Source organism: Balaenoptera physalus (assembly GCF_965194825.1).
Source record: "Balaenoptera physalus genome assembly, chromosome: 10".
Lineage (NCBI taxonomy): Eukaryota > Metazoa > Chordata > Mammalia > Artiodactyla > Balaenopteridae > Balaenoptera > Balaenoptera physalus.
This window is the reverse complement of record NC_138889.1, coordinates 13,105,937-13,126,594: the sequence shown is the minus strand read 5'-3', so window position 1 is coordinate 13,126,594 and position 20,658 is coordinate 13,105,937. Positions and strand designations below refer to the sequence as shown.

Here is a 20,658-nt window from a genome sequence, read left to right as displayed (position 1 = left end):
TGTTCAAAGGCTGGGGGCAAGAGAGAACATGATGCTTTTATGAAATGCAGAGAGAGAGAGGGAAGTGGGAAGAGATGAGCCTGGAGAGGTAGGTGGGGGCCAGATCATAAAGGGTCTTGGCAGTCCTGTTGAGGAGGGCTGGACTTCAGCCTAGTACAGGGGGAAGCTACTGGAGAGTTCTAAGCAGGGAGGAACATGAGCGGTTTCTGTTTTTTTAAATGTAGCCACGCTGACCACGAAGAGCTGCCTTTATTTTTATTTATATATTCATTTTTGGCTGTGTTGGGTCTTCGTTTCTGTGCGAGGGCTTTCTCTAGTTGCGGCGAGCAGGGGCCAGCGGGGGCCACTCTTCATCGCGGTGCACAGGCCTCTCACTATCGTGGCCTCTCTTGTTGCGGAGCACAGGCTCCAGACATGCAGGCTCAGTAGTTGTGGCGCGTGGGCTCAGTAGTTGTGGCTCGCGGGCTCTAGAGTGCAGGCTCAGTAGTTGTGGCTCACGGGCCTAGTTGCTCCACGGCATGTGGGATCTTCCCAGACCAGGGCTCGAACCCATGTCCCCTGCATTAGCAGGCAGATTCTCAACCACTGCGCCACCAGGGAAGCCCAGCAGTTTCTGTTTTCAAGAGATCCCTCCAGCTGCAGTGGGGAGAACGAACTGAAGGTGTTCGGTTTGGGTCCTGCTGATAGTGCCTCTGGGCTTCCCAGTGGAGCTGTGTATCCTGTAGGTAACTCGATGTGTGGCTCTGGAGCTCTGAAGAGAGGTGTAGTCTGGGAATAGGAATTCACTACGTCTCTGCTAGCACTTGAGCACTAGTCCTGGCCGGGTGACGGGAGTCAAGTTATCAAATCATAATGGAAGCCATGGTTATGGATTCTGCCACCAAGAGGGAGGGGGCACCTAGGACAGCATCCTGAGCACCAACCTCCGACGGCAAGCAAACACTCCAAAAACAGAGGCCCTTTTAGGAGTCACAATGGAATCCAATGAAAGCTGTGAGTCGTCTTTCAAATAAACAAACAAAGAGACTGGAAGCTTACGCACCCCTGGAGGCTGATCGGCGAACTCAGATGAAGAGCCCCTGCTCTCATGCGCCTCCCTGGAGGGAGGACAGGTCTCCACCCCTTCCTTTCCCTAATCGTCTGATCCTGCGCTCCCTCTCTCCCCTTCTCTCCCTTCCTGTTTCCTTTTCTAGACATTCGTTTTCCCCACCAGTGACTTCCCAGTCAGGTATGGAGAATGACATTTGCCAAGGGCTCGGAGTCCTCAAGTCCCGGTGTCCCCAAACCACCAAAAGGAAGCATCACGCTTTTACAGCATCATCTCTCACCAGGCTCCATGGGCACCTCACTGGCTCCCTTTGGTGGGGCCGATGGACTCGGGCAGATAGTCCCACCTTGAGATAGAGCTGGGGAGACTGAAGCAGAAAATAGGACGCAGCCTCCTCTGCGTTCCCACTTTCATTTAATTCAAATGAATTAAACATATTCTTCCTGAGTCCGTTCTTCTTGTGGATTCTAGGTGAGGGAAATAACCCAAGCAAAGGCACAGAGGCGGGATCATCCTGAACAGGGAAAGGGCTTCAGGGTTGCTCAAGAACTGGGCACATGGGATGTCACCATGGGGGGGAATGAGGCTCCAGGGCAGATTGGAGCCCAGTGGTGGTGGTCCTAAATGCAAGGAGGGTGAGGAGTCCGGACTATTCTGTAGGCAGTGGGGAGCTGGCAATGGTTTCTGAGACAGCAATGTAGATCTGAAGTAAAGGAACCAGAGCCTGATTTGTAGAAGCCCAAACGTGGATTTGTACAATTATAGAACTCATTAATTTACCCAACACGAATCAAGTGCCTGCTATTTGCAGGCTCAGAACTTGAACCAAGAGATGCAAAGACAAGATGCAGTCCCTGCCTTCAAAGGGTTGGCGGCCTGGCTGGGGAAACAGAAACGTAGTGTGATGAGTAGATGCGAGGAAGCAAAGCCCTCGGCACCTCCGCCCCAGCCACTCTCCTGCCCTGTGCAGGAACCCTTCCAGCACTGAGAGGAGGAAAAGGAATTCTTCTCTCCCAGAGGCTGCCGGGAGAGAAAGCCTTCCCAAGCAGCCGCCACTCTGACCAGAGTTAATGACGGATTCACAAGGTGGGGGGTGATTCTAGGGTGTGGTAGTCCCCTGAGCTCCATGTAGCGGCTCAGGGTCCTGGACAAAACCCTATTTGCGCAGCCCTGGGCTGAGCTTTTAGCTTGGAGGGTTAGAGAGGACATGGGCAGGGCTTAGGATCCAAACCCTCTAAATATTTGCTGTGGGGAACTCTTCATCCCCAAGAGGAGAGAAAAGGCCGAGGAAGCATCTCTCCAGTGCTCGGAGGGGCAGTTTCGGGTCCAGCCAGGAGATTTCCCCCTGATGACCGAATGACCTTTAAATGGAGGCCGAATGCCATGCGTCTGTTGCATACCTGGTTGCCTTAATGCGAGCCAGGGGCTAGGGTCGCCTGGCTGGACTAATTCAAATGTAACTGAAGGATGAGAAATAGGAAGCGACTGCAAACACCCGGGTGGTGGGCAACGCTGCAGGAACAGATGCTTCCAGAAAGGCCCCCCCCTGCAAATGTTTGCACTGTTACCGGGGCGGGGACCAGGCTGCCCGTTGGGTTTCTTCCTTCCTTCCGTCTGCTGAGCCTGCTCACAGGGACAGCAGGCGCGCCAAGGATCTGGCAATGCGGAGATGGTGGCGAGAGACGGGCCCACTCCTCTCTCTTGCCGCCACCCTCCTCACCTCCTAGCCTGTTTAGATGGACCACACAGGACCAGGAAATCTGAACCCCAAAAGCCACAAAGCGGGATTCCAGAGTTTGATTTGTGACCATGGCTGTATCGGCAGACCTCTTTGGTGCCCGTGTTCTTGCTTATAAGAAGAGAACTAAGAACGCTGCATCCTGTCTCACCAAGATGGTGCAGGGAGGCCAAGTGAGGCAGTGAAAGAGAGAGTGCATCAGTGGCAAGCACCCTCTGGGTGTGTGTGGGTCTAACCAGGGACGCCCAGCCCAGGTGCAACGTTCCAGGTGGGCCTGTGGGCAGGAACGCTCAGGCTCCATCCTTCCTGGGGACCCAGCAGCCTGGCGCTCCACATAGATTTGGGGCAGAAAATCACCAAGGTGGCCTCCCCAGCCCCAGCTCTGCCCTCTGAACCAAGGCGGTTGCCTTCGCAAGAGGGTTTGAGGACATTCCAAATAGGATTAAAGTCCGTTCGGTTTTTTTGCCCCCCACTTCAGGGTCTGTCTAGACACACACCTGATTCCTGGAAAGGAAGGTCAGATGTCACCCGCCTGCTGCTTTGGGTGCTGAGAAGCCTGGCGTCTTTCTCCTGCCATCTCCCCTCTTTTCTGACTCCTTCCTTCCTCCATCTCCTCACCAAGGATAAAGACTGGGCAGTCCTGTGACTGTCACTGGAGTTCCCAAGGAAGCCAGCACACACCAGATGTGCACATGCTCTGCACTGCCGCATCTGTAAGTCAGTCGGGGACCTCCCAGCCACCTTCTCGTCTTCCAGTCTTTACCCAGCCGTTCCAGAGACCGCAGAAAAACCTCCGACTCCCAGCAGACTGAGGAGTGATGTGACCAAGTCTCTAAGATGCTAAAGCATCCATATTCAGGAGAGGATGCTTGCCAGTTTCCGTTTTCCCTGAGGACAGACTGAGGAGAAATAGACGTAGGCAGCAGCGAGCCGGATTTAGGCTTGGGCTAAGAAAGCGTGTGATGCCGTTGAATCGAGTGATTTGCTGGGCCCCTTGCTCCTGCTCCTCTCCAGCGTTCTGAAAAGCCAGGGGACACTTAAGCTCCAGCTGTAAGTACAGCCTTGCCCCAGCAGGGGATTAGTCTTGTCCCCGAGATGGAAGGAAGGAGGGAGAGGCTTACATACTGAGCACTGTCTTTATGCTGAAGCTGCAGCTAAGCGGGGAGCTTTCACCCTCACCTTGCTGGGCAGATGGGTATCCCGGGCTGCTGCCTGGGGAGGATCAGCCCAGCTGCATTTGCGTCTCTCCCAGCCCAGGTGCTGGCAGCGTCCACCTTGGTCCTGCTGTGACTGTGCCTCTGTTCCTGATTCCCTACCTCAGGCAGCTGCAGGACCCTCCTCGCCCTGTTTTCTGCCTGCTTCCCAAGCTGCTTGGACCTTTTCCCCAACTCCTTCCCCATTGTCCTGCCTGGTTTGCGTTCCACACTGACTCTGATCTGAACAGTTTCACGACTGGCTGAGCCCCAGTTTTGATACGAGTTGTTAGTCATGGGGATGATTTGCTAAGAAAGCAGGTGGCCTCCTCCAATCCTTTATAGAAGAATGTGGTGCTTACAGAAGTAAAACAATGTTTCTACAATATAGGAAGACTAGAGCAAGTTCTGTCCACACACATAAAGCAGTATTTCCGATAATCTGTCTGGCTTAACTAGAGGTGGGGGAGGAGGTCGACCAGATGGCCCTCCTCCCAAAGACAACCTAGAAGAAGGTGAAGGTTTTAGAGTCAGATCTAGATTCAAACCCTAGCTCTGCCCCTCATTGCCTGTGTGATCTTGGGACAGCTGCCTGACGCCTTGCATCTTGAGTGCTGTCTCTCTTGGTAAAGTCAGACTGATGATAATACCTACCTTTTAGTTGTGAAGATGAACTTGAGATACAGTATGTGCAGTCAGTCTTCCAGAGGCCTGGGGAAGCTCTTCTTTTCCTTTAGGCTTCAGGAGTCCCGAGTTATAGAAGACACTCCATTTCATACTAAAAATGTATTTCATTTCAGATTCAGATTTATCTGAAATGAGTTAGATAAGCTTCTCTCCCACCTAATATTCAAAATTGGAATTTACAAAACAGAAAATTAAGGGACAATGGCTAGACTTATCACAGAAGGATCCTTCTTTTGCATAATGATATTTTCTAGGGTTCTTCTGCTAACAGAGCATTTTTGTCCGTGTTAGATGCTATCATTTGACAGAGAAGCTGAGAAGAGAGGCTGAAAACTACAGGAATAAATATTAGGAGTTATTGGGAACCTTTGTTTCCTAAAGATCAATTAGAGAAAAGGGGAAGGGATATCAGAAAAGTAAGATTTGGGGAAACTGGGATTTGACTTATAAAAATTCAGATTGTTTCAGGAAACAACTTTTGCATAAAGCAAAAGTACACCTGAATTGTGGAGCACTGCACTACCTTGTACCTAGAATGCAGAGCATGTCGAGTGTGTGTGTGTGTGTGTGTGTGTGTGTGTGTGTGTAAAAGGAAGAGAGAGGGGGAGGAAAGGAGAGGATGAAATTGAGAGGTGAGGGCTTCTATTGGCATGGCTGTTAAAACTACTTCTGCCGGACACAGTCACAGCACATGAAGGTCTGCCGAGGCAGGACTGGTCATGAAATCGATCAACACTGCATTTTGTGTTTGACTCTGGTTTATTGTAGACTGTTTTCTCCAGACATCCTCTGATGTATCTGTGGCCGAGAGCAAATGAATATAGATTTTCCCACCACATTCCAGGTCTCAAGGCTGCATCCCCAACAGTCCTACGCCTATGGGGGGTAAGAAGCTGTTTGGGATGGTGCTGGGCCCTCAGATCCCAGGCCTGGACAGTGTGGGAGTTGGGAGCTGAGGGTGTTGACGTGTGTCCTGCTTTGGTCAGGACAGCTCGAGACTGGGAAGGAAATAAGCTTTCAGGTGGGCGATGGTGATGCACAGCCATGGGCAGATGGAGAAGAGGCCGAGGAGATTGCAGGGAGGGAGGAGCTGCTGACACGAGGAGAAGCAATTGGGGTGTTATGTTAAGTCTATGAGGGTTCAGGCTGGGGAGGGGCAGGGAGGGAGGTCGACGGAAGATTTATGTTTCACGTTTTAAGAAGTTAGATGTGGTGGCAAGCAGTCTGGGTTGGAGGGGGAGATATTGGAATTGAGAAGATGAATTAAGAGGCTGTTGCTCTTTTTCAGCGTGTGATAGAAAGGATGCAGGAGTTGGGTGATGATGGAAAGGAAGAGGGAGGAATGGGGGGAACAGAGAGAGAGGGGCGCATAGTTAAGGACATTTCCTGGTTGTAAACGCTGGATGAGTTTACTTGTTCATGCAGTTATTCTCTCATTCTTTTTTTTTTTTTTTTCTGAGAAAGATGCCTCTTTTATTCTTGTGGTTTAAATAGATTCCTGCTTTGTCATAAGCATAAGCCCACAGTATACATAAACACTAATTTTTAAAGGATGTTATTTCTTTTTTCTTTAACATTTTTATTGGAGTATAATTGCATTATAATGGCATGTTATTTCTGCTTTATAACAAAGTGAATCAGCTATGCATATACATATATCCCCATATCTCCTCCCTCTTGCATCTCCCTCCCACCCTCCCTGTCCCACCCCTCTAGGTGGTCACAGAGCACCGAGCTGATCTCCCTGTGCTATGCGGCTGCTTCCCACTAGCTATCTATTTTACATTTGGTAGTATATATAAGTCCATGTCAGTCTCTCACTTCACCCCAGCTTACCCTTCCCCCTCCCCATGTCCTCAATTCCATTCTCTACGTCTGCGGCTTTATTCCTGTCCTGCCTCTAGGTTCTTCAGAACCACTTTTTTTCTTTTTTTTTAGATTGCATATATTTGTGTTAGCATACGGCATTTGTTTTTCTCTTTCTGAATTACTTCACTCTGTATGACAGACTCTAGGTCCATCCACCTCACTACAAATAACTCAATTTCGTTTCTTTTTATGGCTGAGTAATATTCCATTGTATATATATGCCACATCTTCTTTATCCATTCATCTGTCGATGGACACTTAGGTTGCTTCCATGTCCTGGCTATTGTAAATAGAGCTGCAGTGAACATTGTGGTACATGACTGTTCTTGAATTATGGTTTTCTCAGGGTATATGCCCAGTAGTGGGATTGCTGGGTCGTATGGTAGTTCTATTTTTAGTTTTCTAAGGAACCTCCCTACTGTTCTCCATAGGGGCTATATCAATTTTACATTCCCACCAACAGTGCAAGAGGGTTCCCTTTTCTTCACACCCTCTCCAGCATTTATTGTTTGTAGATATTTGGATGATGGCCATTCTGACTGGTGTGAGGTGATACCTCATTGTAGTTTGATTTGCATTTCTCTAATGATTAGTGATGTTGAGCATCCTTTCATGTGTTTTTTGGCAACCTGTATATCTTCTTTGGAGAAATGTCTATTTAGGTCTTCTGCCCATTTTTGGATTGGGTTGTTTGTTTTTTTGATATTGAGCTGCAGGAGCTGCTTGTAAATTTTGGAGATTAATCCTTTATCAGTTGCTTCATTTGCAAATATTTTCTCCCATTCTAAGGGTTGTCTTTTTGTCTTGTTTATGGTTTCCTTTGCTGTGCAAAAGCTTTGAGGTTTCATTAGATCCCATTTATTTATTTTTGTTTTTATTTCCGTTTCCCTAGGAGGTGGGTCAAAAAGGATCTTGCTGTGATTTATGTCATAGAGTGTTCTGCCTATGTTTTCCTTTAAGAGTTTTATAGCGTCTGGCCTTACATTTAGGTCTTTAATCCATTTTGAGTTTATTTTTGTGTATGGTGTTAGGGAGTGTTCTAATTTCATTCTTTTACATGTAGCTGTCCAGTTTTCCCAGCACCACTTATTGAAGAGGCTGTCTTTTCTCCATTGTATATTCTTGCATCCTTTATCAAAGATAAGTTGACTATATGTGCCTGGGTTTATCTCTGGGCTTTCTATCCTATTCCATTGATCTATATTTCTGTTTTTGTGCCAGTACTATACTGTCTTGATTACCATAGCTTTGTAGTATAGTCTGAAGTCAGGGAGCCTGATTCCTCCAGCTCCGTTTTTCTTTCTCAAGATTTCTTTGGCTATTCGGGTCTTTTGTGTTTCCATATAAATTGTGAAATTTTTTGTTCTAGTTATGTGGAAAATGCCATTGGTAGTTTGATAGGGATTGCATTGAATCTGTAGATTGCTTTGGGTAGTATAATCATTTTCACAATGTTGATTCTTCCAATCCAAGAACAGGGTATATCTCTCCATCTGTTTTTATCATCTTTAATTTCTTTCATCAGTGTCTTATAGTTTTCTGCATACAGGTCTTTTGTCTCCTTAGGTAGGTTTATTCCTAGGTATTTTATTCATTTTGTTGCAATGGTAAATGGGAGTGTTTCCTTAATTTCTCTTTCAGATTTTTCATCATTAGTGTATAGGAATGCAAGAGATTTCTGTGCATTAATTTTGTATCCTGCTACTTTACCAAATTCATTGATTAGCTCTAGTAGTTTTCTGGTAGCATCTTTAGGATTCTCTATGTATAGTATGTCATCTGCAAACAGTGACAGTTTTACTTCTTCTTTTCCGATTTGGATTCCTTTTATTTCTTTTTCTTCTTTGATTGCTGTGGCTAAAACTTCCAAAAGTATATTGAATAATAGTGGTGAGAGTGGGCAACCATGTCTTGTTCCTGATCTTAGAGGAAATGGTTTCAGTGTTTCACCACTGAGAATGATGTTGGCTGTGGGTTTGTCATATATGGCCTTTATTATGTTGAGGTAAGTTCCCTCTATGCCTACTTTCTGGAGGGTTTTTATCATTAATGGGTGTTGAATTTTGTTGAAAGCTTTTTCTGCATCTATTGAGATGATCATATGGTTTTTCTCCTTCAGTTTGTTAATATGGTGTATCACATTGATTGACTTGCGTATATTGAAGAATCCTTGCATTCCTGGGATAAACCCCACTTGATCATGGTGTATGATCCTTTTAACGTGCTGTTGGATTCTGTTTGCTAGTATTTTGTTGAGGATTTTTGCATCTATGTTCATCAGTGATATTGGCCTGTAGTTTTCTTTCTTTGTGACATCTTTGTCTGGTTTTGGTATCAGGGTGATGGTGGCCTCGTAGAATGAGTTTGGGAGTGTTCCTCCCTCTGCTATATTTTGGAAGACTTTGAGAAGGATAGGTGTTAGCTCTTCTCCAAATGTTTGATAGAATTTGCCTGTGAAGCCATCTGGTCCTGGGCTTTTGTTTGTTGGAAGATTTTTAATCACAGTCTCAATTTCAGTGCTTGTGATTGGTCTGTTTATATTTTCTATTTCTTCCTGGTTCAGTCTCAGAAGGTTGTGCTTTTCTAAGAATTTGTCCATTTCTTCCAGGTTATCCATTTTATTGGCATATAGTTGCTTGTAGTAATCGTTCATGATCCTTTGTATTTCTGCAGTGTCAGTTGTTGCTTCTGCTTTTTTATTTCTAATTCTGTTGATTTGAGTCTTTTCCCTTTTTTTCTTGATGAGTCTGGCTAATGGTTTATCAATTTTGTTTATCTTCTCAAAGAACCAGCTTTTAGTTTTATGGATCTTTGCTATTGTTTCCTTCATTTCTTTTTCATTTATTTCTGATCTGATCTTTATGATTTCTTTCCTTCTGCTAACTTTGGGGTTTTTTTTTTGTTCTTCTTTCTCTAATTGCTTTAGGTGTAAGGTTAGGTTGTTTATTTGAGATGTTTCTTGTTTCTTGAGGTAGGATTGTATTGCTATAAACTTCCCTCTTAGAACTGCTTTTGCTGCATCCCATAGGTTTTGGGTCATCATGTTTTCCTTGTCATTACTCGCTCATTATTTTGACCAATAGTTATTGAGCAGTACCAGGCTTTGTGCTGCTCGCTGGAGGGAAGCCGTGGCTCAAGCATTCCTGAGTTGATTTTCTAATGGAGGGTTTATAGCTACAAAAATGGGCAATTACCATAGCTGTGGGAGCACAAAGGAGTGGCACTGGTTGGGGGATCGGGGAAGTAGTTCAGGAAGCCTTTTTGGAAAAAAACATGAAACAAGCAACCTCTAAGCTATGAGCTAGTAAATAAAGCAAATGCTATAGTGAGTCCAAGAAAAGAAATAGACATGGATGAGGTCCCCTGGTTGGCAATGAGACATCGTTAATGACCTGGGAGAGGGCAGTTGGGGGAGGATTAAAGCTGTGGCAAAGGCAGCATGTTCAAATATAGTGTATTAATGGAAAATTTGAGGTCTGCTAAGGCCAACAGATCAGGAGATGACTGCCATTGAAAAGGCCATCATTCCCAGGAGGAAGGGGCACACTTTGCCAAGGGGGGCCACATGGAAAGCATCAGGCTTTGTCAGGAGGCAGCGGGAGCTTGGGGCAATGTGGGCAAGAGTCTTTGTTGTGGTTTCTTCATGGAGGACGAGGTGAGGCAGCATGCATAGGCTTAGGATTGGCTAGTTTGAATAATCTCAGTGGGTTCTGGGGCACAGGGCCTCTTCCAAGTTGCCTGGTACCTAGTCCTGGGAGTGATTAGGGCAGATAGCTAGTAGCCTGGAGTGTAAGTGCCCTGTGAGTACCCAACAAAGGAGGAGGCTGGGGTGTGGAATGGGCGGTTTGTATTTGAAAAGTGCCCTTCTGGGCTAGTTTAATATTTCTAGGAATTGGGTAACCCTGAGAGGGGCGGTCCATCCCGGGTCAGCAAGGCTCCAGATGTGAAAGCATCAGCATACAGAAAAATCAAAGACATGGTTAATACAGGCAGTTAAGGGATCATACATAACCTTTGTTGGACAGTACCTGTATGTTAGGTACTCTTCTTAGTAATGTACACATCTTAGCACAACTCTCACGGCGTCTTTAGGAGGTAAGTACTACTAGTTTACGGATGAGGAAAGTAAAGTTCAGAGAAGTTAAGGAACTTGAGCTAGATCACACAGCTAGTACTGGGCTTGGAGGCTGGCTCCTGGGCTGGTGGTCCCCATCACTGTGCTGTGCTGCCTCTTTAGTGGATGCCGGGCAAGTCACAGCAGAGGCTATAGAATGCTCGTTCAGCAGTGATCATTTTAATTAAAGTTGAGAAGTTCGTGTAGCTCTATGTGGCATTTTTCTTTTCAAAATTCTCCATTAGATCCTACTGCTTCCACCATGACGGAGGTAACGGCATTTTGCAGGAGGATTAACTGAGGATCGGAAAGATTTTGAGGCTTTTCCAAAGAGACATCTTGATTCCAGCGGGGAGTCAGGCTCCCAGCTGCGGCTGCTCTGAAAGGAACCGGCATTTGCCTCTCTGGGCAGCTGAGCAGGCTTCCCCAAATCATTGCCTCCTTCATTTGCATGCGCACGAATTGTCTCTAGGTTTCAAAGAGTCTCTTGCAAGCCCCTGTACTGTTCTTTCTATAAAGAAGGGGCAAAGAACAGTCTGTGCCGAAGCCTTTGGAGCACTGAGTGAATCCAAATGAGATTTGCTCGGTAATTATGTTTTCCTTAACGAAGTTTAAAGGAAGCGGTAACCAACAGGGCTTTATTCAGACAGCAGCCATTTCTCATCAGTAAATGGTGCTTCAACAGCAGAATCATAAACAAAAGATTTTGAAGGGTTCAAGTTCCAAAGGCTGCATGAGCTGGAGAGGGAGATGTGAAATATTGAGTTTGGGGTTTGTGTCTCGACTTCTGATTAACTGGCCCTTCCCTGCTCTGTTTGGGTGGCTTAGGCTCCAATGTGTAACAGGCTTCAGTTAGTATTAACTCTTCTTAAAGGTACCACAAGGGTTTCCTCAGGAGGCTGGGGCTCAGCTCCCAGCCTGGGAAGACCCTCTAGAAGTCTGTGGGGCAAAGTATCTTCCTTTACCCCTTGTAGGTGATTAGACAGGGAACCTTCAGGAATGACTGAGTCTTAGGTGTACTGTAAATGGGGCAGCAGAATAAGAAGGGAAAAATTAGGCCTTGGGAACGCCTGTGCTGCTGGTCATTAGAAAGAGGATCTTGTCAAGGTCACGACAGTTTGCAGCCAGATGGCCTTGATTTCCTATTTGTCACAGAGTTGTCTTGCCCAGACTCTCCACCTTCTGAATTCCTGACCCACCTGCTGTGGGCACTTCCCTCCAGTGCCCGTTCTCAGTGATTCCCGCCTCCCGCTCTGCTGGGCCTCGTTCCCAGCCCCTGTCCTTTGCACTGACCCTGAGCAGGAGGGGACAGCTGATGGGTGGGTCTCCCTCTGAGAAATATTCCAGTTATCAGTACAGTGAGGATAAGGAGTAATGGCCAGGACGCAGAAGCCTGCCACTAACGAGCTATTCCCCTGCTCCCTGGCCCCAGGCAAATCGCTGACTCAAAGAGGGTTAGGACCAACGGCTAGGAAACTGAGGTTCAGAACAGAGCAGTTACTTGGGTACCATAATGTACCCAACTGGTAAATTTCAGGCTCTGGAACTAGACCTTCAACCTAAGTGTTGGTTTTCCCACAGAAAGTCCCATATAAATTTTCCCACATACCACGCTACTTGTTCCCAGAACTGGGTCAGTAAGCCTTGCCCAGCCTGCTTCACAGTGCACAGGACATCTGAAAATGCTTTATACTCTGTGAAGCTCTATACCAGTGGTTCTCAGTGGGGAGGTACCTATTTTTTTAAAGACTTAAAAAATTTGAGGTATAATAATATACAGTAAAATTCATTTTTTATAGTGTACAGTTCTGTGAGTTTTGACAAACACGTACAAGCATGTAACCACCACCTCAACCAAGATATAAGAACAGTTGCATCACCCCCTGAAAATTCTCTTGTGTCATTTTGTTGTCAGCCCCTCTCCCCTCCCCAGCTCCTGGCAAACACTGATCTGTTTTCTGGCCCTACTTTTGCCTTTTTCGGAAGATCATATAAGTGGAATGATACAGTGCTATAGACTGAATGTGTTCCCTCCAAAATTCTTTGTTGAAATCTAATCTTCAATGTGATGGTATCTGGAGGTGGGACCTCTGAGAGGTAATTAGGTCATGAGGGTGGAGCCCTCATGAATGGGATTAGTGCCCTTATAAAAAGAGGCCCCAGAGAGCTCTCTTGCCCCTTCCACCATGTGAGGACACAGTGAGAAGACGGCTGTCTATGAACTGGGAAGCAGGCCCTCACCAGGCACTGAATCTACCGGTTCCTTGATCTTGGATTTCTCAGCTTTCAGAACTATAAGAAATAAATTTCTGTAGTATTCCAAGACATAACAGTATGTAGCCATTTCAGTCTGGCTTTTTCCACTAGCATGGTGCATCTGAGGTCATCCAGGTTGTTGCCAATATCAGAAGTTTATTCCTTTGTATTATTAAGCAGTATTCCACTGTATGGATGGGCTACAGTGTGTCTATTTCTTCACCAGTTGAAGGACTTTTGGGTTGTTTCCAGTTTTGGAAGACCATGAACAAGGCTGCTATTTTGCAATAATATAAACCAAGGGGGCATTTTGTAAATACATCTTATGTATTTGTAAACACAGTATATTTTTGTAAAGATTTAGTATGCGTTGAATTTTTTTTTTTTTAAATTTATTTATTTATCTATTCATGGCTGTGTTGGGTCTTCGTTTCTGTGCGAGGGCTTTCTCTAGTTGCGGCAAGCGGGGGCCACTCTTCATCGCGGTGCGCGGGCCTCTCACTATCGCGGCCTCTCCTGTTGCGGAGCACAGGCTCCAGACGCGCAGGCTCAGCAATTGTGGCTCACGGGCCTAGTTGCTCCGCGGCATGTGGGATCTTCCCAGACCAGGGCTCGAACCCGTGTCCCCTGCATTGGCAGGCAGATTCTCAACCACTGCGCCACCAGGGAAGCCCCGCGTTGAATTTTCCATGAAAATTCACTAAGAAAATTGGGAAGACCATACCTTGTTTTGTTCTGAATTTTACCAAAAGTTGGTCAACATTTTGGAAAATCACGTCACCCTTCATCACTCTTGCCAACTTAGCTGTGGTATTTGAGTTGCCAGCACAACACTTTTTGTATTAGTTTGAATTTATAGTTGCTGTATTCATGGCGATGCTACATAAAGCTGCAAACGTCTGACTCCTTCCTTCTGTCTTCTAGTTTAATCATACTCAAGCATTTGCATAATGAAATACTTATTATTTTATTATAAATTACTTTCTTTTTATTACTCCTTTGTATGATAATTAGGGGAATGAGGTGGATTTAAAAAAAAACGTTAGGTATGTAGTTATATATGAATTTTTATTTTGGAGTAGAAAAGGCATATTATAAAATACTGGCTCACGAAAGGGAGTGTTGATTGTAATAGAGTTGAGGACTACTCCTCTTCACAAGAGTTGTGTGGTCAGGACACTTTATCCATCAGTATAGACAAGGCTATGTCCTGAGAGAACGGTTTACATTGGCAGCTGGCAATTTTAGGAAAATATTCACGTTCCATTGCTTGCTGTAGCAGGGCTCGGTTCCCTTGGCTATATTCAGAGGCATTTGGAAAAATAATTAGCTGATAAATATTTATTGAGCACCTATTATGTGCCAGGTGGTGTCACTATCCGCAAGGAGAATTCTAATAGTGGTAGGGGTGGGAGGGTATATTTACAGAGTATATTTATATATATAAATGAATGAAAAAGATAATTGCTGGCACTGGAAAGTGCTAAGAAGAAGGTAAAATAGATAAGCGCTTTACCTGGGGAATTAAATAAGGCCTCTCTGAGTTTGGACCTGAAAATGAGAAGAGGCAGCGTTGCAAAGATCTAGCAGGAAAGCATTCCAACCACAGGGAATAGCGGGGGTAAAGGCCCTGAGATGGGAAGCATATGGGATGCTTTGGGAGCAAAAAGAAGACCAGGTGTCTGGAACATAGAGAATATGGGGGAAGTGGAGGGAGAGGGCGTCAAAGAAGCCAGAGTTCTCCAAATGATGCAGGTCTTATAGGTCATGGTTATGTGTGGAATTTCATTGTTTGCAGTGGGAAGCCTTGGGGTTGTGTTAAACATGGGAATGATGTGATCTGACTTATGCTTTAGAAAGACCACTCTGGCTGCCCTGAAGGGAAAGTGGAGGCAGAGAGACCAGGAGACTAGTGCAGAAGTCCAGAAGAGAGGTGGTAGAGGCCTAGATCGGGGAAAAGCATGGAGATGGTAGGTAGTAATTGAATTAGAAATGTGTTTTGGAGGAAGAACAGCCAGAGCCTACGGATATGGTTAATTTTGGAGTGTGAGGGAAAGAGACTGACTCTTAGGTTTTTGGCCTGAGCAATTGGGAGGGAAGAGGTGCCATTTATTGAGATGGGGAAAATTAAGAGAGATGGTAGAACTGAGGGGGAAAGTTGACTTCTTTCAGCCAACTTAAGTGTGAGACACCTATTAGACATCCATTTGGAGGGAATTCCCCAGCTGTCCAATGGTTAGGACTCCATGCTTTCACTGCTGTGGGTTCGATCCCTGGTTGGGGAACTAAGATCCCATAAGCTGCGTGGTGCAGCCAAAAAAAAAAAAAAAAAAGACATCCAGGTGGAGATATCAAATATCAATTAATACTTGGGTGTATAAGGTCAGGTGAGAGATGCACTCTGGAGATAACATTGAAAGTTATCAGCAGGAGAGATTTTGGAAAGATAGTGGCAGCATAGTTTTTAGATAGTTTTGGATCGCCTCAAATCCCCACATGAAACAACAGACAGAACAATGAGATAGCAAAACCACATAGGCAACATTTACAATAAAACTAGGTGACAAGTTATCCTCTAAATTACAATAAGATGGGGAGAAATCATTAAAAAAATACAAGACTTGTGTTAGTGTCCATACGTGAAAAGCAGAGAGAAAACAGAGGGGAGGTGGACCTGAGAATAGAAGAATTCAAAGTAGCAACACACAGATATTCAATAGAAAATATGGTGGGACACTTTTGAAACAGGAGGGAAGGGGGCAGGGCACAACCTTTGAAAGAATGATATAGCCCAAGGAAATGACATAAACTGATTAGAACCAAATGGGTCCATGATGGCAGACAAGTCGACTTCCACTAGACCTTGAGCCTCAGTATACATTCACTGTAACACATCAGCAAGCTAGACACAGCCACAGGTGCCATGACAGTTCCAAGGCTGACCATAACGATCAAAAAGTGGGCAGTGGCCCAATTCCTGGAGATCCTTACCCCTTCCCGAAATAGCTGGAATACTCCTCCCACTCATTAGCCTACGAAATTACCCACCCCTATAAAAACTGACAACCCCCATACGCTGGTGCCTTTCTCACCTTCTGAGATGGCCCACACTCTGTGGAGTGTGTTTCTCTCTAAATAAATCCACTTCTTACCCATCACTTTGTCTCTCACTGAATTCTTTCTGCAATGAGACATCAAGAACCTGAGCTTCATTAAGTCCTGAAACCAGGTGTGTGATCTCAGTTGGAAGACTGTGGGTTTTGGCCAGGTTCAAGTCCCAGCTGCGTGGGTTCAAGTCCCAATCAGGGTTTTGGCTGGGTTTGAGTCCTGGCTGCATGGGTTCAAGTTCCAGTCTGAGGTGCACGGTTTCACTTTGAGAGTAGCAGCTGAAATTGGGGGGATGCTGTGGTTCTGCTCACTGCAATAGCAGGTGCGTGCAGGGAGCCCACCAGATGGACTGAAGGGGCTAGACCAGCATAGTTCCTGCATTTTCTCAAAACTGATCTGCCAGGGCTTCTTTCTGCCAGGGTCCCCACTGAATAGTGGGGAGTGGAATCAAAATTGCAGAAGGTAGAGATAATAAAAAGAAAAGGAAAAGAAAAACAGAGAAAGTCCAGAAAAGATTTGGGGAGGAGAACAGAACCAAGAAATCTCAGAAAGCAAGCTACTGTATTTTTTAACACTCTATAAAACAATGGAAGAGGGAGCTCTGTGGAGTTAGGAAAGACACCTGAACAAAGTCTTTTTCCAAAAGTTCAGGAAAACTCATTTCACTTAAAAATGAAATGATTGTGTCCAAACCCCATAAAAGTTACTGTAAGGAAGACAAAATGAGAATAACATCCCTGCAGACAGTGAAATCACACCAAAAAGTAAATAAATAAATAAATAAGTAAATAAACACCCCCCAAAAAGCAACAACAACCAGAAAAAAAAAACCCTATAATACACTATTTCACAATGAGCTAAAATTTTTAAAAATGGTACAAGACATGAAACATATTATAAATCAGATTTAGAAAAACAGAAAGGTAGTGATAGAATTCAAGAAATAATTAGAAATAAAAGAAAAAAAAATTTTATAAGTGAGGTGTGAACTAGAAGGAACACAAGAGCAAATAAACACTATAAATAATACCTTATGAGAAATAAAAGGCATAAAGGAAGGAAAAATTTAAAACCAAAAAGATTAAGAAAGAGATAAACATGGTTTGAGAGAAAGTGACAAATATTTAAGAAAGGCAAAGAAGGTTCAACATATGGATAATAGGCAACCTTGAAAGGCAAAAAGAAAACTAAAACAAGGTAACAAATCATAAAAAATATAATTCAAAAAAGCCTCCTGAAATTAAAAGAAAATTTAAAGCTGCATATTGAAAGAACACTCTTTGTACCCGAGAATATTGACCCAGAAGGATGGAGGCTTGTTCTAGTAAAACTACCGGGCTTTAAAGAAAAAGAAAAATATCCTTTGGGCATCTAAGCAAAAGAGTAAGTGATTTATATGAGAAAGAAAATGATACTGTCATCAGGCTTTTCTACAGCCACATGTTATGACAGAAGAAAATGGAGTAACATATTAAAAGTACTCAAAACAGGAAATGTGAACATGAGCCAAAGATTGTACATTCAGCCAATTTGACCTTCAAGTATAAAGAACACAAACTATCATTAAAATAGCATGTAAGAACTCAGAGAATATTGTCCCTATGAGTCCCTCCTCAGGAATCTACTAGAAGATGAGTTCAGAAAACCCAATGGCCAGAGAGACATGGGTGTAAGACCAGTGTTGAGCATTAACCATACGGTTACTTATAGCAACAAAACTAAGTGAGGGTTCCCAGGGCTACATTGCATGATGCAATGGCAATATCATCTGACAATGTAGGTATAGTGTTAAGAATTGGGGAACAGAGATGGCATATGCAAAGATATTTTAAACCTTTTTAATACATAATCATGATGGCTGGGAGTGGTGTTAGTATTGCTACTAATAAGTATGGTTTTTCTGAGACTGTTGTATGTATGATGTGGGATAAAGCAAATAAGTAATTATGGGTCACCCTATTTCTGTCTTTTTTGTGTCCTTGAGAACCAGGATTCTCAGTGCAAAAGAATGGAAATACAGATGTAGTTATAGAAGAGGCAGAGTAAAAACCCTGTAGACTTGAACTTGAATTTTTATTTTATAAATTTTGTATATATATTTTATATCCATCTATCTATATGTTATGTATTTTATTTTATATATATGTAATATTTGTTATCTATATATCTATCTATAGATTTTTTTTTTTTTTTTTTTTTTGCCCCTTAGCTCTGTCCACTGAAAAAGGCCTAGAAACTATGACCAAGAGGTGCAACCAGATTATGGTCATGCTATACCATTTCCCACTGAAAGAAACCAGGGCTTCTTGGAGACATGGCTGATCCCAGGTGTAGGCAGGAAATGTACAAAATGACCGCCTGGGCCAGTCGTGTCAGAAGGACTTAGGAGCCAACTTGAAGAGACTCCCACTGGTCAAAGATGACAATTTGAGCTTTAATAAGGATAATAATTGCAATGGATTGAAACCCATGTTTAAACATGGGTTTAATAATTTTGTATCCATGAGTTCAAAATGACATGTAAAAAATTAACTAATTGGTCATCATCTGAGGATGACAGGGGGCTAACTAATTATCTTGAAAACCATGTAAATGAAAGGAAATTAGCATTTCTCCTGTCATTCCTATATGAACTGTGCTCCTGGGTAACCAAATAATAGATGAGGGGCAGCATCTTGGTATAAAATTATTCAGGTTGATGTATGAAAACTTAAATGAATGAATGGATCTAAGGTTTAGATGTTAGACACTAGTTAGAGCACCAATAGTTGCTAATACTGAAAAAAGAGTAAAAGGCAGACATTATGTGCCTTCTGATGAAAGAACATAGCATCACTTACAGTCTCAGCTGAAGGTCTGAACCTGAGCTTGACCGAGCCACTGGATCCAGTGGCTGATTTTTAAGAATGAAGAGGTAGAGGAGCCTGCTGAACTGCACCAGGAGTGTGTAGGCAACAGAATCCAGACAGTGGGGAACCCCACAGGGCAAAGGAACAGGTGCATTTTAAGGAAAAGAAAGAGATGAAAGAGAAATTTGTAAATTAAAAGAGAATTAAAAGATAAAGTTTCCAAAAATGGGCAGGACTTAAACTACAGTGTCTAGGAATGCACTTGGGTGATAAAACCACAAAAGGGGGAAAAAACACACACAAGAAGTGATTCCTATAAAAGTCAGGAAAGTGGTTACTTTTGGAGGGGAGGATGGGGCTGTGGTTAGGATGGGGACCAGCAGGCCTTCTGGGTGGCTGGCAAAGTTGTATATTTTAACCTGTGTAGTTATTATGAGGTTGTTCACCCACTAAGCTTTTTATTTGTTTTGTGTGGTTTTCTGCATCTATGGTTTATTTTACAATAAACAGGTAAAAATTTTTTTTAAGTCATGAATATATAAGTGGAATTTAAAGCCATGGGAAGGATGGAAGTCACTTGAGAGAGAGTATAGATGGGAAGATGGCTCGGGACTGAATCTTGGGGGTACCTGACATTTGAGAAGGAGCCATTGAGGCAGGAAGACAAAACGACAGCTATGAATAAACAGGTGTGTGAGATATGACGGGAGCTTAGAGAAGAAAGTATGTGAAGGTGGAGTAAATGAGTTCACTGGTCAATGCTTCTGAGAGACTAAATACCGTGAAGATAGAAGATTATCCATGGGCTTCAATGAGATGTAGGTGACTGGGGACCTACATCTGTCTTGGAGTGGTGAGGAAGCTGTTTTGGAGTGGAAGCTCCAAGAGCTTAGTGGAAGCCGTCTTGGAGTGGTGAGGACGAAACCCAGCCCAGTGGGGTGGGTGAAGGTGAGAATGGAAAGTGGGATGGAGATGGAGTAAAAACAACGGCTTCAGGGGGATCTGGAGAGGTGTAAAGGGGGCAGGGCTGAGGGATGGGTCCGGAAAGCCCTTGAGCCGTCTTAGTGCCAGGCAGGAAGGCAACCCTCCCCAGCCCCGTGGTATGGGCACCCTGTTCTGAAAACGAGCTGCACGGCCCGTTCTTCTGCTGAAATCCGTCACCCTCCCCCCAGCCTCAACCCCCACTCTGCTGCGGCCAGCGCCGGATACTGAGGAGACCAGGCTGCCAGTGGCCAGCTTTGTGTTTCGCATGCAGGGTGAGCAGAGCCTGAAGGGCAGGGGGGCACCAGGCTTGTGGGCAACAACAGCCAGCTGTTGAGTGGACGCCAGTCAGATCAAAGCACCATCAGCCAAGACTGCTGATCTCCATCACCCTCTGCTTTGGCAAAGCCGAGAGAACGAATTCTCCCCATTCTTCCCTCCAAAGGTCGGCCACGGCTGGCCCTTTCTCATCTGGGTGAGACAGGAGGGCCCAGACGCTGCACAGGCCAGGGCGTTGGAGACACAGCCAGTGGGGAGCCGGCTCAGACTTGCTGACATAGAGGAACAGGAGACCCTTTTGTTCATTCAAAGATCAGAGCCAAAAAGTTGAAGCAGAGTAGCTTTAGAGCAGGCTGGATGCCCTCTTCAGAGCAGCCTGGCAATTTGAAAGGAGGTTTGGAGCCTTGGATCTACACCTGCCGGTCCCCCAGCCTCACCCGTGTTTGTTTACTGAGGCTAGAGACCCGACTGTGTAGCCACCCACCTTGCCCAGGAGCAGAGGTATCCTAGCAGGACGGCAGAGTGATGCAGAGCCA

The 20,658-nt window shown here is 44.7% G+C and overlaps 1 protein-coding gene and 1 long non-coding RNA gene across 4 annotated transcripts in view; both read left to right on the top strand.

Moving 5' to 3' along the window:
- GRIK4 (glutamate ionotropic receptor kainate type subunit 4) overlaps positions 1-20,658 on the top strand; it is a 448,540-nt gene that overhangs the window by 195,866 nt on the left and 232,016 nt on the right. The window lies entirely within an intron of this gene.
- Positions 612-16,991, top strand: LOC309668414. Its single transcript, XR_014268222.1, has 2 exons — positions 612-13,268; positions 13,577-16,991. It is a non-coding gene; the product is annotated as an uncharacterized lncRNA (long non-coding RNA).